Source organism: Pristis pectinata, chromosome 3 (assembly GCF_009764475.1).
Source record: "Pristis pectinata isolate sPriPec2 chromosome 3, sPriPec2.1.pri, whole genome shotgun sequence".
NCBI classification, from domain to species: Eukaryota; Metazoa; Chordata; class Chondrichthyes; order Rhinopristiformes; family Pristidae; genus Pristis; species Pristis pectinata.
In genome coordinates this window covers 85,459,023-85,475,798 of record NC_067407.1, presented here as the reverse complement: position 1 = coordinate 85,475,798, position 16,776 = coordinate 85,459,023, and the positions used below count along the sequence as shown (strand labels likewise).

General features: G+C 40.2%; 1 long non-coding RNA gene across 1 annotated transcript in view; it reads right to left on the bottom strand.

Annotated features, from left to right (window-relative positions):
* Nucleotides 1-223: 223 nt before the first annotated feature.
* The window catches only part of LOC127568599 (uncharacterized), a 31,337-nt gene continuing 14,784 nt past the window's right edge, over nucleotides 224-16,776 (bottom strand). The window contains exons 2-3 of the long non-coding RNA XR_007956037.1: nucleotides 1,964-2,014; nucleotides 224-323 (exon numbers count right to left, since the gene is read on the bottom strand). This is a non-coding gene — a long non-coding RNA (uncharacterized LOC127568599). The remainder of the gene's footprint in view (nucleotides 324-1,963; nucleotides 2,015-16,776) is intronic.

Below are 16,776 nucleotides of genomic sequence, written 5' to 3'. Positions count from 1 at the left end.
AATCTAAAACAGTGAAGTGAAACAGAATAGAGAAAAACATCGCAACCACAAAACCCATTAACAAACTGAAAGCTTTTTTAATAAAAAAAAATCTGATATTTATTTTGTTGCTTTTAGTTACATTTATAATATCCTTTTGGAATAAATCTGAAACATTCAGGCTGGAAACACACAAAGATATTTGACAAACTTAATTCAGAGAGAGTTGAAAGCTTTATGGATTCTTGAATAAATTTCACCTGTCTGTAGTATGAAGAATATTTCATCTTGGTTACTGTATTTACTTTAGCCTTGTGTGTAACTTGTTTGAAGTTAAGAGTCCCCTGAGATGGAATACGTATTTTAAAAGTTCAGTATGAAAACCTGAATCATTTTCCAGATATCTTACTTCTTCATGGTATTCCTCTTAACTTATCCTGAAGGTATTTTCATATTTTTGAGTTTGCACCACAACATAGCAATAAACTGAGCGGCCTTTCAGTGGTAACGAAATAAAAGGAAGACTTGTATTTATAAAGCACCTTTCAAAATATCAGGACTTTGCAGCATTCTTTGCTATCAATAAGGTACTTCTTTTTGTAATTACTATTTTAATGTAAACAATGTTTCACAAGTGTAGTCCCTGGCCAGTGTTGCCATTAGCCTTCTCTTGATGGGTACTGTGTCATTTCTGAGCCAGAAGTCCCACACGCTGCTCTTTTTTCCATATAAATTCTAAAATGTTACTTATTAAATTGTTTATCTGTGTAACCTCTTGAAATAAAAGGGCCTGATCATGCCTCATCTGGACCACTCCTCATGCTTGTACGTAGCTACGTTCCACTTCTGCGCTACTTTTAGTGAGCTCAAAGGTTTGACTGAGCTCCAAACCTCCATCCATCAGGTGGCACAGCTGCAAGTAGAGCCGCTGCCTCACAGTGCCAGAGATTTGGGTTTGATCCTGATCTCGGGTGCTGTCTGTCCAGAATTTGCACGTTCTCCCTGTGATCACGTGGGTTTCCTTCGGGTGCTCGAAGATGTGCGGGATGGTGGGGGGGGGGGGGTTAATTGGCCACTGCAAATTGCTCCTCGTATTTAGCCAAACATAATAAGAAGTGATCGAAGTTTGGCAGTGTTGAGTGAATGTAGGAAGAATGGAATTAATGTCAGGTTAGTGTAAATGGGTGGTTAATGGTTGAATGGACTCAGTGGGCCAAAGGGTCTATTTCTATGGTCTATTTCCCTATAACTCTACAACTCTTGACTTTGCTGCTACAGCTTTCCCACAGATCCTGAGGTCCCAGTCCACCTGGAAAAGTGTTTTGACGGCTCATTGATAATCAGGTACATTTACAAATAGAAGAAATAGATTAGAGTAATTTAAAAAAAACTGTTAAAAAGAAAGAAAAACTTAAAATAGAAAATTTACTTCAAAATGTACTCAAGTTATAGAAATTAATTAAAACATTGCGAAAATACAAAGAAAATCCATTTACCTGCACTCAATCCAGGTTTGATGAAGCTGTTTGAGTGAATGGGGTTACACTACATACACCAGCTATCAGTGGTAAAAAAAACTGATGGGGACAGATATAAGGTGTATCCCTCCCCTCAGTTCAGCACAACAGATCCCCATTCCTGGACTCAGTGGTGAGCCCAATGGCAGAAGTGGACACCAGATGTATAGGCTTCTGACTTGTGTTCCTGATTTCTGTGTAGCAATGCACAGGCACAGAAGATAGGAGAACACATACCCACACACTGTGGCTGGATTGTGTTTCTCTACTGCTGACTAACAAGCAGGACAGTCTGGCCTAGTATGACACTGTTTCCACAATTGCTTCTAGATGGGTATTTCATGTCCTAACACATCCTTGCAAAAATAAATCTTCTAAATTTTCCCTTTACTATTTTAGTGACAATTTTAATTTTGCACCCACTTTATCATGAACATAGCAAGCAATCAATTAATTATTGGATTTACCTCATGAAAAGCTTTCATAGTTTTCAACACCTCTTCAGCTCTTTTGTTCTACTGAAATGGAACACAGATTCCATAGATTATCCTCAGAGCTAATACTCCTGACCTCTGGTATTATCTTTATTTGTATTTCCCCGTGGCATTTATATCCTTCCTGAAATAGAATGTCCGAAACTGTAGACTAAATTGGACCAAAGTCTGACCAATGATTTGTCTCAGCTTTACCATTTTCTTCTCATTTCTGTTCTGCATGGCATAGATCATAAAACCTAGAGGCTTGTCTGTGTTTTATAAACTTTAGAAAACTTCCCCTTCTGTTTTTAGGATTTCCCATAACTGATGTCCCTAAGCCTCTCTGTTATGATCCTTTTAATATTTTAGTGACTTTTGCCATTAAGGTTCACACATTATGTTGTGTTGCTTGATAGTTACAGCACAGAAATATGTAATTCAGTCTGTTAAGTCCATTCTGGTATTTGTGCTCCACATGAACCTTCTCCCGTCCCTTTTCCTGAAACCCAATGAACATATGTTTCTATTTCCTTCTTCCTCCCAGTTTCTTCTTAAGAAGCCCCTCTGTTATTTGGCTCAGCTTCTCCTATAATGACAGTGAATTCCAAACCCAAACCACACTCTGGGTGAAGAGGTTTCTCTTGCATTCCCTATTTGAATAAGAACACTTGGGAAATCTTCAGGAGAGAAACAGCCTAGTGTGGAACCTTAACCTGGTGTGGAAGCAATGCCTTCAGCTGTAGAAAGAGATAATCAGGATATGAAATTGGCAGATTCATTAAAAACTGCAAAGTTCCGCAGGTACTGAAGTTGGAAATAAAAACAGAACATGCTGAAAGCACTCACAGCTCAGGCAGCATCTGTGGTGAGGGAAGCAGGTAGTGTTTTATAACTGGAAGTTCTGATAAAAGACCAGATTGCAGGGGATTGACAGAGTGCATGCTGGAGGATGATTCTCCTGGTGGAGTTATCTGGAAGGAGGAAACGCAGCTTCAGAATAACATGAGGAGGAATTTCTTCTCACTGAAGGTCATTGGAATTTTCTGCCCCAGAAAATAAGCAGAGTCACAGAATATATTCAAGGTGAAAACTGACCAGCATTTGAACTGCAAGGAAGCCAAAGAGTGTAGGAAGAGAGCAGGGAAGTAGTTTTGAGGCCAAGACTGGATGAACCATGTTCATGTCGAATAGCAGAGTAGACTAGTGGGGCCAGATGGCCTACTCCTGCTCCTCTGTCTTACACTCTGAAACACTTCTTGTAATTTTTCTTTGCCTGTTGATGTAATCGTGATTCCAAAGTGTTGATTTTGTTGCATTGGAATCTCATGCTATTCTGTAAGACATAATTTATAAATATACAAATCTGCAAAGCCTTCATGCTCTTTTTTGACATTATAGAACACTGTGAAACATTGCATGAGCTAATTGCTCCTACAATGTGTGATCTTATAAATAAATACATTTACACGGCTGAAGGTGAACATCAGTTGCAAAATAAATGTATTGATTATTATTTTTTTGCAATCAACAGACCAAAAATCAAAAACTGCATCTGCATCTATTTTCATGGATATGCTGATGGAGTGTTTATGTTGTGTAATGAAAACAAGGCACGATGTAAAGGGGGGAAGTAAGCTGTGAGGTGGGTGCTATGAATCTGCAAAGTGGCTTGGAGAGGTTAAGTAAGTGGCAAGCAGATGGCAGATGAAGTATATTATGGGAAATGTGAAGTTATGTACATTAGCAGGATTTCTGGGTTGAGGCAGCTACCTATGAGGAGCAATCGAAATTGGCCTATATTGACTTGAATTACAAAAGGTGAGAGGAGAGCACTATATGATACCAAATTCTGAGAAGGATTGATAGGGAAAGCCTGTTTCCTCTAGTTGGAGCCAACAAGTAATGGCCATGTTTTTAAGATAAGTTGTCATTACTCAGAAATGAACTGAAGATAAATTTCATCATGCATGGAGGTTGTATATCTTTGAGTCCTCTTCTTCTGATGAGTTGGGTTCTCATTGATTGAATACAGTCAGTACTAAGATCATTATCTTTTTGAACACTGAGGCAATTAGAGAATACAGAAATCAGGCAGAAAGTGGACATGATCCATGTGATCATCATGATCTTGTGAATGGAGGGGCAAGCTTAAAGAGGCATCTTTCTATTTCTGTTTCCATTTTTTGTTCTCATGTTGAACATAATCTGATAATGTCCTAATTACATCAAGCACTGTCCTTTCTTTTACATTGTGGTGTTTGTGGTATGTTTTTAGTTTTTGTGTTTGCGCAAGAATATTCAGTGACATTTAAAAAACAACAGATGTTTTATACAGGTCAGTGGCATACCAAGTACAACCAAAATATTTTCCAAAGCTCTTTTACGTTATAATTAGGCATCCCTCACCATTAAAATTCTTGCAGATATACCGCTGGAGCCGACATTTTGACTGGGGTCTGAGTGGGGAGGTCATCACTGCTTTCCTGCAAATCAGCAACTGGGTAGGAAAGACAAATAGATAGGGGCGAATCTTTACTGGAGAAAGACAATGGGTCTTACCTGTGTGAAACAACACAATATATCTGCTTAAAAATAATACATGTATAATTTGATTTTCTCTTACTCTGCAGGGGAAATTATTCTGCAAAAACATCATAACTAACTGTGATCAAAGGGCTCCCAGATCTTCAGTGTGGCTGGATAGCAAAAGTGTCATTAGAAGGATAGTGGGGGAGGGAGATGCCTACTAATAATTGGAAAGAGGTTTGGAAAATGTTTTTTTCTTGCACTTGGTATGCCTCTGACCTGTATAAACATCCGCTGGGTTTTAAATGCCACTAAATACGCTTGTGCAAAGGCACAACTAAAAACATGCCAGAAACACCACAATGTAAAAGACAGATTAAGCAAATTTGATGAAACTTGATCTTTATTCTCTCTTAAATCTCATAAAAAAATTCTGTATTGACTCTGCTGGTGGAGTAAGTGCACTGTATGATTCTGACCACTGATACGTTTTCAATCTTACAACAATAAGACTTAGCTGCTCAGTAAAAAGTATGAGTTCTTAGACTCTATGCAACATTCATGTAGTTCTGTGCATTATATATTGAACACATTCTCTCCTTCACAATCTAAAGTTAAAATTGGTTAGACTCTATTTCTAGAATTGTAATATCTTTTAATGTCCTAAAAATGGGTACTGAAATAATGACCTAAATATTCATTCAAAGGTTCAGTACCTGCTGGTTTGATTCTCACCATATATAATTCAAGTTTCTAAAATATCATGTTGCCTATAACTTATACCAACAACAATTTGCAAGGCATCATATTAAAGCTTTTAAAAATTTTACCAATTTATTTCAGTCAACAACTATTGATACCAGGGCCTGAATAAGGACAAAAATAACTGCTAATATATAGAATGGAAGCCAGGTGGACTTGGAATGAACTAAATTGCTTTATTACTTATAACAAAGAACTTTTCCAGGGGCTTTTTTGGTAACAAGAATGTGAGAAATAATTTTTCCCTCAAATATGTTGGCTCAAGCACAACGACTTTTTTGCTTGGTTTAGAACTCCAAATCAAACTCTATGTTGACAGTGGTTCTTGCCTTCGTTAAGGACAATGATCCAATATTAAGTTTAAACTGCAGTAAAACAGAAATGCCAGAAATACGCTGAAGGTCAGACAGCATCTGTGGAAGAGAAATAGAGTTCACGTTTTAGGTCTGAGACCCTTCGTCAGAACTAAGAAGGAGAGAAAAACGAGTTGATTTTCAGCAGCAAAAAAGGTGGGAAGGATTTGGGAGACAAAAGAAACATCTCTGACAGGGTGAAACCAATTAGCTGATGTGGCAGTTAGAACAAGAAAACCTGAGCCAAAAATCACAGATAGATGACTAACAGAAATGGATAGTTTTGATACAGGTGGAAAGAAAGAGTGAGTTACCTAAAGATGGAGAATGCAATATTGAGTCTGGAAGGCTTCAAAATACCCAGATGGAAAATGAGGTGGAAGATCAAGTTTGCTTTGGACCTTGTGCAGAAGGTCACAGAGAGATACGTCAAAATGGGAGTGGGATGGTGAATTAAAGTAGCAGACAACAGGGAGGTCAGGGTCACCCCTGCAGACTGAATGCAAGTGCGTCACAAAGTGATCACTCAATCTGTGTTTGGTTTCCCCAGTACCGGGGAAACCACATTGTGGTCATCGAATGCAGTACACCAGATCGTAAGTGCAATTGAATCGCTTCTTCACCCTGAAAAGCTGTTTGATCCCTGGATGGCGGGAAGGGAAGGAGTGAAAGGCAGGTGTTGCAAACATGGTGGATAGCATCAGAAAGTGCCATAAGGGAAGGAGAGGTTGGTGGGGATGGAAGAGCAGAGTAGGGAGTCAGAAGGAAGCAATCCCTTCAAAATGCTGAAAGAGGATGGGGGCGCAGGATGCGCTTGGTTGTGGAATCTTGTTGGAGATGGTGGAACTTGCAAAAGATGATCCATTGAATACTGAGGCCGGTGGGTTGGAAAATGAGGATTTATTTCAGGAGGGGGAGAGGATGCGAGAGCAGGGGTGTGGGAAATCGATGAGAAGTGGTCAAGGGCTCCATCCACTACAGGAGTGGGAAGGCACAGATCAAGAAAAAGGCACCTCAGAGGCTCTTGTGTGGGAGGTCTCATTACCAGAGCAAATGTAGTAGAAACAGAGGAATATGGAGTCCTTACAGAAGGTGGGGTAGGAGGAATTTTAGCCGAGATAGCTGTGAGCGTCTGTGGACTTGTAGTGAGTGTTTGCAGCTAGCCTATCCCCTGAGGTGGTGACATGGAGATCCAGAAAGGGAAGGGAAGAGTCAAGGATGGACCATGTCAACATGAGGGCAGTGTGGAAATTGGCAGCAAAAGTAATGAAATTTTCGAGTTCTGTATGAGAGCAGAAAGCAGCACCAAAATAGTTATCTAACATACCAGAAAAAGTAGTTGAGGGACTGGGCCTGAATAGGATGGAAACAAATACTGTTCCACATATCCCACAAAAGTAGTGGCTCTTAACATTCAGGGCTAGTTAAGGAAGAAAAATATTCTCTAAAGGGCAGTGCATGGTGCGCATTAACACAATAACAGAGAGGTTGTGACGTATTCTTATTATAGTTGTGCATGGCATATTCTTTATTAATCAAACTGCTGCTCTTTCCATACTGACTGAGGTGTGACTCATATCCACAAAAATCTGTGCTCAGATTGCAGGCAGAGGCAAGGACTTGGAACAGTAATATAAAGAGAAGCAATATGAGTGCTGTGGTGCCCCGCCTCATAGATTTCACTCTAACCATAAAAAGAGTTATTAACTGCTCCTTCAAGTGGAATTTAGAAAACAATGTGTTGCACGTAAAGGAGGTTTCAGTCCTTCCTGTAAAGACAATGCACTCAAGTGCCTAGAAATTAGATCTATCTGCACCATTTTTTACCCAGAAATTATGCACAAGTCCCATTGTGTGCACCTTGGATCACATTGTCAGTCATTTCTGGGTTGATAAGTGACCATCAGGAAATTGGCCTCAGCACTTCAGAATGCAATTCTCCTTAGCTGCTGCCCACCATTGGTCGGACAGGTAATGATTTCACCTGGCAAATGATGTCCTTTTCTGCACATACTGACTGAAATTGGCTGTTACAGGTGCAACGTATGACCTGCGTACACAACTCACAGTAAAATAAGGAACAAATCCTGCAACAGGTCAGCAAGGAGATGTGACATACATGGTTCCTACTATTCCATTAACATATTGCACTCTGGCTCAGTTTTCATCCATCAGGATATTTCTATTAAATTTTCTGGCACTCCCATAACTTATAGGAGCCTTTCCACATATTGTGGAGCAGAGATACATGCTGTAATGTCTGCCAGCATGAACAGCCTATGCTTTATGGTGACATGGAGCCATTCACAGTCTGTGTAGACTGTGTAGATCTATGTAGACAATCAATGTGGCAATTGGGATGGACAGGAATGGTGGCCTGTGTTTTCCCCTCCTTTACTTTCCCTCATCTTTGCTGCAGCTGCTGTGTGCAACCTTTGGGGAGAGTTTCTTTAAAGGTCTAACCACCTTCTCTTCCCCTTTCTTGAAGTGGTAATGATGCAGCAGCTCCCATCTCTGTAGGAATCTAATTGAAAACCATCAGAGCTTTTAAACATTTTTCTTTTACAGGTCAACTGATTGGACTCTCGGACCACACGTTAGCCACACTAACTAAAAGTAAACATTTTCGGCAAAAGCATTTTATTGGAAGAAATATTTTTAAAAATACTTTTCCTGAGAAAGTGATGTTCTACCAGTTTTGATGGCTTAGCAGGCACCCTCTCTTGCATTAGGGTACAATCATGTGACATGCAGTTTTATTAGGAGGTCATAAGACAAAAGAACAGGAATAGATCATTAGAACCTACTCCACCATTTGACCAGCCCATGGGGTAGTTGTCCTGATTTTGGCAATATCCCAGATGTTAATTAGAATGACCTTTTATGCATGTTAAATTGCATTCAATAAACATGGCAATAACTATCTCATATCAAATCATTATTCTTAAATAAAGCAATTAATGCTGGAAATGCTGAACAAGTCAGGCAGCATCTGTGGGTTGATACACTGAGTTAAAGTTGTGGGAAGGTGACCTTTCATTATTCAGGTAATCTCCTTTAGCAATATAGAGGAACAACTGCATAAACTGTTTACTATTGGAACAGCCATTATTTCTCATGAAATAAAATTATTGGCTTAGGCAATGGACACTCCTTATCTATTAATCTAGCCCAGCTCAATGGAATGCAAATGTTTTGATGTCTTCAAGACGAATTGAATTGGGAACATGCTACTGCAGAAAACTACCCTTGTTTTAACTGAGAAAGAAATATTGCCCAAGCCATACTCCCTGTAAGGTCCTTGCTCTTCTACCTGACCAGGTATTTGGAGCCTGTGTTGAAGATCTTATCAATAGTATGTTACTCCAGCAGTGGAGCACTCCTTTGTACATTAGTGTGGGTGTCATTCTTGGTTATGTTGGGATTGCATGTAGAGCTTGAGTCTTCAACCTTTTGTTTCAGAAAAAAACATTATAATGAATTGACACATATTGTAATATGTAATTTTCTCTCATTTGCTTGTGGGGCAGACAGGTACAAATCAGTAGACAGCACTATCTGTCCCTATGCGAACTAAACCTTTATGTGTCAATCGAAACAATAGGCAACACAACCCATTGCACTATGTCATATGCCCTAGCCAGGCCAAACTTTATTGTCAGTGAAGATCAGCTCACTGTTCTTTCACTTCCCTGTCTTTTCTTTATTCAAATCTGTTGGTTCCAGGCTTTTGATGATTTCTCCGATTCAAGTGGTTTTAGACTATGGTCATTGAAATAATTTCACTTGCGCCCAGCGCTAATACATAGATATAAAACTTCACATATTGCCTGCACAAAATACTAAGAATTACAACCATGTTGCCTACTCACTCTGACGCAACAAAGGACAGGTACTTAGCATGAAATTCATTGATGCAACCAATAACACCCACTCATGCTGATGCAATAGTAAGCATCTTTTTTTAGCAACGAGTCAAATGGAGAAGTATGTTAATGATATGGCCTAATTTCTGAAAACAATTGTTGGTTAGGGCGTGTTGAATGTACCTAAGAAATCAAGCTTTCACTGAATTGTTTTTAACCCCATCCAAGCAAAGGTCCAAGGTTTATAAATCTTGCCAATGAATCCACAGACATTCATTTTTCAGGTTCTGGAAGTGTTCTCTTAAGAAGTTCAAATACTTTATTTTCTAATTGATAAGTAGATTGTTAATAAATCATAATTAGTGAGAGAGCAATTTCTAAGTTTAAGAATAGAATCTTAAAAGTGGCAGAAAATTCAACATAATTTAATCAGACAACCCCTTAAAAACCCCACCATATAATGGGCATCCTGATGGTTGATGAAGCTAGAAACCCATAAGTAAACGCCAATTCGGAGCGCAGATTGTGAAAACCTATGGAAGTTAGCATCAACGATCTTGTGAATGACAAGGAGCTGATGGCAGCTACAGAGAATTCAAATAACCTGTCTGAATATAAGTTTATACCAAGAGATATGAATAATATATAAGATGTACATACAATTCAAAATTAGCTATTTTAAATTATTACCACTATCTAGTACTTTAGATCAATGCCATTGTTAATACTACAGATAATACCACTACTATTATGGACTGATTTATTTAAGTGTTTGCAGGCAATGGAGAAAGATTAACTGAATGGAGCCAGAGGGGTAGCTCTTTCAGGGGAGTCACCTAACCTTTCCCCATAACCTGCAAACACATAAATTGGATGAATGCCATCTTTTTCTGTTATATCAGTCTGTGATTCACTCCCTGTCGGAGTGAATCTTCAGAACTAACGGGAAACTGTTCAGCCTATGGGGACTACACTCCAGGTCCATGGTCACCCAATCTTCAGTAGTTGAGCTGCAGCGTGCAGACCATGTTTGCATTTGTGAATGATCAAAGACCAAGCTCCAAGCCACTGTTGACTGAAGCAAATGAGAGGATGAACCTTACACTCAACATCTGAAGGACCAAGGTCCTCCAACAATAGGTGTTCATGGTGAGACCCTGGAAAATATGGACCATTTCTAATATCTCAGGAACCACCTTTCAGCAAAAGCAGACATCGATGATAAAATTCAGCGCTGCCTTTGTTGCACTACATAACCTCTGGTTGATTGGGGATAAGGGTGTTTGCAGATCAAGATCTCAGACCTAGCACAAAACTCATGATCTACAGGACAACAGTGATCCTCTATTTGCTTCAGAGACCTGGATCAGGCACCTCAAGGCACTAGAAAGACAGCACCAATGCTGGTGACATAAAATCTTCCAAGTTTGCTGGAACATAAGCAAACCAGCATCAGTGTCCTCTCCTAGACAACATTCCCAGCACTGAGACCCTAATTACACTCAGCTGGTTCCATTGTCAGCCATACAATTGGTGTGGCCTGCACAATTGTATGCCTGACAATGGATTCACCAAACAGTCTGGACTGGGCTCTGTCACAGGAAGAGACTACCAAAGGAATAGATTCAGAGATGTGTTCAAAACTTCCTTGAAGAAGTACAACATCCCTGTGGAATCCCTGGACTATAACAGCTCGAAGAAGAGAAGAACTTGGAACCTTGTCCATGCAACAGTGGGACACAGAGGCCCTGCGTAATTGGCAGAAGGAGCACACCACCTCACAAACTACCCATCCACGCACCCTGTCAGGCCCCACAGTGGAAGTCTGCAGTTCCCACATTGATTCCTGCATCAACCACCTCAGTACCCACAAAGCCTGAGTGGAAGCATCCTAGATTCTGAGAGACTGCCTAAGAAGGGAAGAAGTCATTGGCATCAAAATTGAAAAGGTTGAAGCAAAGATTTTCTTTATACAGGGGGGATTTTCGGTGCCTTTTACAGAGGAGTGAACAAACATGGAGAAATATGGAGAAATTACAAATGCTTTCTCGATATTCATATTTACAAAATTGCAAAGAACAGCAATAGATCCCCCTCATTTAGGGCATTTTGTTTTCTCAGTGACAATCCATGAAAATTGCTGTAGATTATGGAAAGCTGATTTCATTAATTCATTCATAGCTTTACAGAATGATACATCAGAAGGAAGGCATTTGGTCCATTGACCTTGCATCTGTAGTGAAATAGCTCGCATTTTCAGAGAAATGTGCGACTGATACACACATAATTTATATGTAACTCTCCTGCATTCATCACATTTTCTGGAGAAATTGCCCTGCTTTGACAAGGCACTAATTTCTGTTTTCTCCTCTGTTTGTTGTGAGATCTACACTCTGCCCCACTGCACAAACTGACCTAGTATTGTCAATAAATACTCTGATAAAATATCTGCTGTGTGCATTGTGCATTTACCACACATCAGATGAAAACAACCAATAGCATGGTGCATTAAAATTAAAAAATCAATACCAAAGGCTTCTGTTAAGTGTCAAGCTGAGTAATCAAAGGCCATCAAATGGTGTCAACAGTTCAAGCAGCATCTGTGGAGGGAGAAAGGTTGGGTTAACGTCAGGTCAATAACCCTTCACCAGAACCGCTATAAAAGTTACTCTTCAGTCCAATTATTCACCGCAGACTGCCTGGCACCTTCCATTCTGACAAAAGGTCACCTGCTCAGTGTTTCCCACAGTTTCTGTTTTACACATTTCTCAGAGTTATTTGTCTTATGCAGCACTTTTTTTTAATTTCCTGCAAGTTTTATTTTGTTGTGTTTGATTGCCTCCAGTAGGTCATGGGTTCAATTCCTACCACAGGATGTCTGCTAGAGACTGTCTGTCCTCATGTGAATGTTGAAGATTGCAGAACAGCATTCAATGGAGAGGAGAAAGCTCTTCCAAGGTTCTCACCAACATCCATCCCTCAGCAACACAATCAAGGGCATACAACACTGTTTCTGGGAGCCTTTTACATCCCAATAGTTGGCATAACAGAGACTGCATTTAACAAGAGCAATATATTACTTGTGAATTGCTTTATGCCATTCTAAGGGAAAGGTGGGTGCTATATAAATGAAAGTTATTTTTTGCTTTATTAATGTAACTGTGCCTGTTACTGATAAATTGATGAAATATGCATGCAGCTAAGTGATGACAATCAAACTTCTTCCCCTTCTCAAGGCATGACACGTGTTTTACTTTATCCCTTGCTTGTCATGTTGTTCATACTCCCAACAGGCTAAAGAGTGCAGGAAGCAAAATGCAACTGAAATGTTTGAGGCTCTAATGACCTATGAAAACATCACACAGAAAATCCTTGTGACAGAGTGTAACTGCACATGTCCATTGTTATATAAGTGATGCTTCAGTGACCCAGAATACAATACAAGGGTAAATGCCCAAATTGGAAGGGATCCCAGAAATGACAGGACTTTCACTCTCATTGTGGATGTCACCCTTGTTGCTTATAAATATCGAGGATGATAAATGTAGTGAACTTCTCCCAAGCTCAGGGAATAAGACGATCGGAAGATGGGAGCAGGAACAGGCTAATCCTTGCACATTCTGCCACCCAATGAGCTTAGTCTGTTTCTTAAATCCTTCTGCCCACCATGATAATGGCATCAATCTCATTGTACGACGTCTTGTCCTCTTTCTCACTCACACAGAGGCATGAAGACAACCACACAAACATTACACATCCTTCACAATGGCAGCTCTGTTTGATTACATTTGTTCCTCTTCAGTTATATCTGGAGGAACAACACACCAATGGTCTAATGATCCACAGGAAGTGGCATTCCTCAGATGTCTGTGCTTATAGTATGGTGACAGATGGAGGCTACAACCTGAAGAGTTGACACTTGGCAGGCAAAAGAGGAGGAGCAAGATTGGTGCCAGCATATCAAAACAAACCAGCCTGTGGATGGTCAGATAGCTGCCATTATTTTACATTCTGATGGGTAGAAATGTAGCAGTATAGTCAAAGAGACTTCAGGGATGATTATGCTGATGGCAATGATTAATACATCAGCCGTACGCTTAGTGCATTTACGGGCAGAAGTTCGAATGATGCTGCAGATTGGTATTGGTATTGGTTTATTATTGTCGCTTGTACCGAGGTACAGTGAAAAACTTGTCTTGCATACCGATCGTACAGGTCAATTCATTACACAGTGCAGTTACATTGAGTTAGTACAGGGTGCATTGAGGTAGTATAGATAAAAACAATAACAGTACAGAGTAAAGCGTCACTGCTACAGAGAAAGTGCAGTGCAATAAGGTGCAAGGTCACAATAAGGTAGATCGTGAGGTCAGAGTCCATCTCATCGTATAAGGGAACTGTTCAATAGTCTTATCACAGTGGGATAGAAGCTGTCCTTGAGCCTGGTGGTACTATGGTTAACAGAATGAACCTTGCCAATCCTATGCAGTGGATTGTACACAGGTGTCCCTGCAGTAGATGGTGCCGCTCTGCTCTGTCTCCATGCTGATGGAACCAGTTTCTCTTGGCCTTTCTGCCATAAAGGTATCCCAGGACCTGCAGCTTCTTTGGGTGGCACGACGACAGGTGCAGGCTGCCCGGGATAGGTGACCTCCTTGGCCATCTGTCATCATGTGCTACTTCAACCATGAAATGTTCCATCTGGCCACTGTAAACACAGCCCCCATCATTAATTTTAACTCAGGCTGCCAACTGGCAAGGAATTCTGTACTTTGCAGTTACATGCCTTGGCATTCCCTGAGCTACGATGAAAGTTTGTATTGTAAGAGTCCTTTTACATATTCTCGCCCCCCCCCCTCATCTTTTATGCTATTCCTGTTCTACTGAACACTTATAAATGCTTCAATTATAGTCTGTTTTGTGGTAACTTTGAAGACAATATTTGGTTATTTTTATTTCTATATAAATATTCCCTATGTGTTCTGATGCCAAGGAAAACAAACTAAAACTAGCACCCAAAAGCTACTGAATAAACTGTAAAATAATATCTAGAAATCAGACAAAAAAGTTCTGTCCGTTTGCTCATGGAAGGGCCAATTGTGATCCCTGTTATAGATACAGAAATATTCCCTTTGGCCCACAGTTCTCTCATGCTGACCATCAAGCACCCATCTACACTAATCCCATTTTTTCTCTTGCCTCCCTATCAATCCCACACAAACCACCCCTCCCATTTCTTCTGCCTGCCACTTGGAAGAATTTACAGTGGTGCTACTAAGGAGCAGCTTGTAGAACCATTCCCTCCAATCTCTATGAACCCACTGGAGTTTGTACATTCTCCCTATGACCACGTGGGTTTCTTCCAGGTACTCTGGTTTCTTCCCACATCCTAAAGAGATGCAGTTTGGTTGGTAAACTGACCACTGTAAATTTCCCCTTGTGTGTAAATCAGTGGTATAATCTGGGAAAAGTTAATGGAAGTGTGGGGAGAATGAAATGGTATTAGTATTGGATTAATGCAGGTGAGTGCTTTATGGTTGGCATGGATTTGGTGGGCAGAAGGGCCTCCTTCCAGACTGCATGACTCTGTGACTCAATCAACTGCCCAAGCAGCATGTTTGTCACATGGGAGGAGGACCTGGAGGAAACCCACACTGACAGCACCGGAGGTCAGGATCGAACCCTGGTCTCTGGAGCTGTGAGACAGCAGCACTAATCACTACACTACTGTGCCACCCAGAAAGAACATCCTATTCCTGATGGAATGGAGCAGGAGTGCTGTGAAGCTACAAGACTCAAAGCCTATTCTCGTCTCCAATCCACTGACGGTCATTTTCATTTCAGATTTGTACTTATATTCATTACAATTTAATGCAGATGCTTGTTGCAGAATAGGGCTTTAATAAAGTATTCAAATCAAAATCCCACAATGTCAATAGGATCCTAATGCTGTTGTCATCTTACAATGGGATGGATGGAACACCTTCATTCAGTCTTGTGGGGCAATCCTAACCTTCCAGTCCACTGTCACTTTAATTCTCCATCCCACTCCCATTCTGAACCTTCTGTCTCTACCTTCCTACGTTGTTCAAACAATGTCCAATGTGAACTCAGCAGCACTTCATTTTCTTTCGGGGTTTGTTGGGATTAAAAATTGAATTTAACAATTTTAGGGAACCATGCTCTCCACAAATGTGTCTCTACCTCCTTCTTCAATTTGTTTCTTTTTTTCTTTTTTCTGTTTTCAACTACTGTTTTTTTTTAAAGTGGTTGTTATCTTGTCCGCTTTGGTCTGCATCATATTGGAGACATTTTCTCCACCCATTCCTCTCTCTGCACCTTAACATGTTTGTTCTCTCACTTTTCCCGTTCTGGTGTTGTTGGCCTGAAATGTTGACCCTATTTCTCTTCTTGCTGTTGTGGTTTGACCTGCTGAATGCTTCCACCATTCTCTCTATTTTTTTCTAATTTCCAGTATCATCAGTGTTTTGCTCTTGGAACGTTCTTATCTTAATAACAACACAGAAGGAGCCCATTCAGCCCATCATATCCAGGAGAGCAATCTCATGAGTCCTTTTTCCCCTCTCCTTATTTCCCTGCATCCCTGTAACTTATTATCTCTCATACATGTTCATCAATTCCCCTCTGATTCTTTTTGCCATTAACCTACATCAGGGGCAATTTACAGTCGCCAATTAACCTACCAGCATACCTTTAGAAAATGGGAGGAAACAGGAGGCACCTGAAGGAAGCATATATGGAAGAGAGCATGTAAACTCCACCGAGACACTGCCTGAGGTCAGGATCGAACCTACGTCACAGCAGACTAACTGCTTCTGACTTCTGCTTCTCCACAGGGCTGCCTGACCTGCTGTTTTCTGTTTGTGTTTTAAGATTCCCATTATCTGTACTTTTTATGTCAGCCCAGAGAACCTGGGCATAAGTGATTAATCATGATGGCTTGGCCAACAGAGTTGTCTGTCTGCCCATTGATTTTGTGACTTATAGATCTGGTTTAAATATTTCCAGCTTTTTGAGCATGAGATACTTCTTGATTTTTTTATTCATGTTCACCATAATCAAGTACTTCAGGTTATTTTCAATAAGCTTCAACTTTTAGTGTCTATTAAACACAGCTAAATAAAAGAAAACAATAATAATAACAACAGACATGTATATTTAAAGTTAAATTAACTTATTAAAATTTACTGTTGTCTGCCAGGTTAAAATTCACTGACCAGCACTTCCCCAAACAAGTTGGCCAGTAGTCAACATGGAGAATCTGGAAGCCACATGT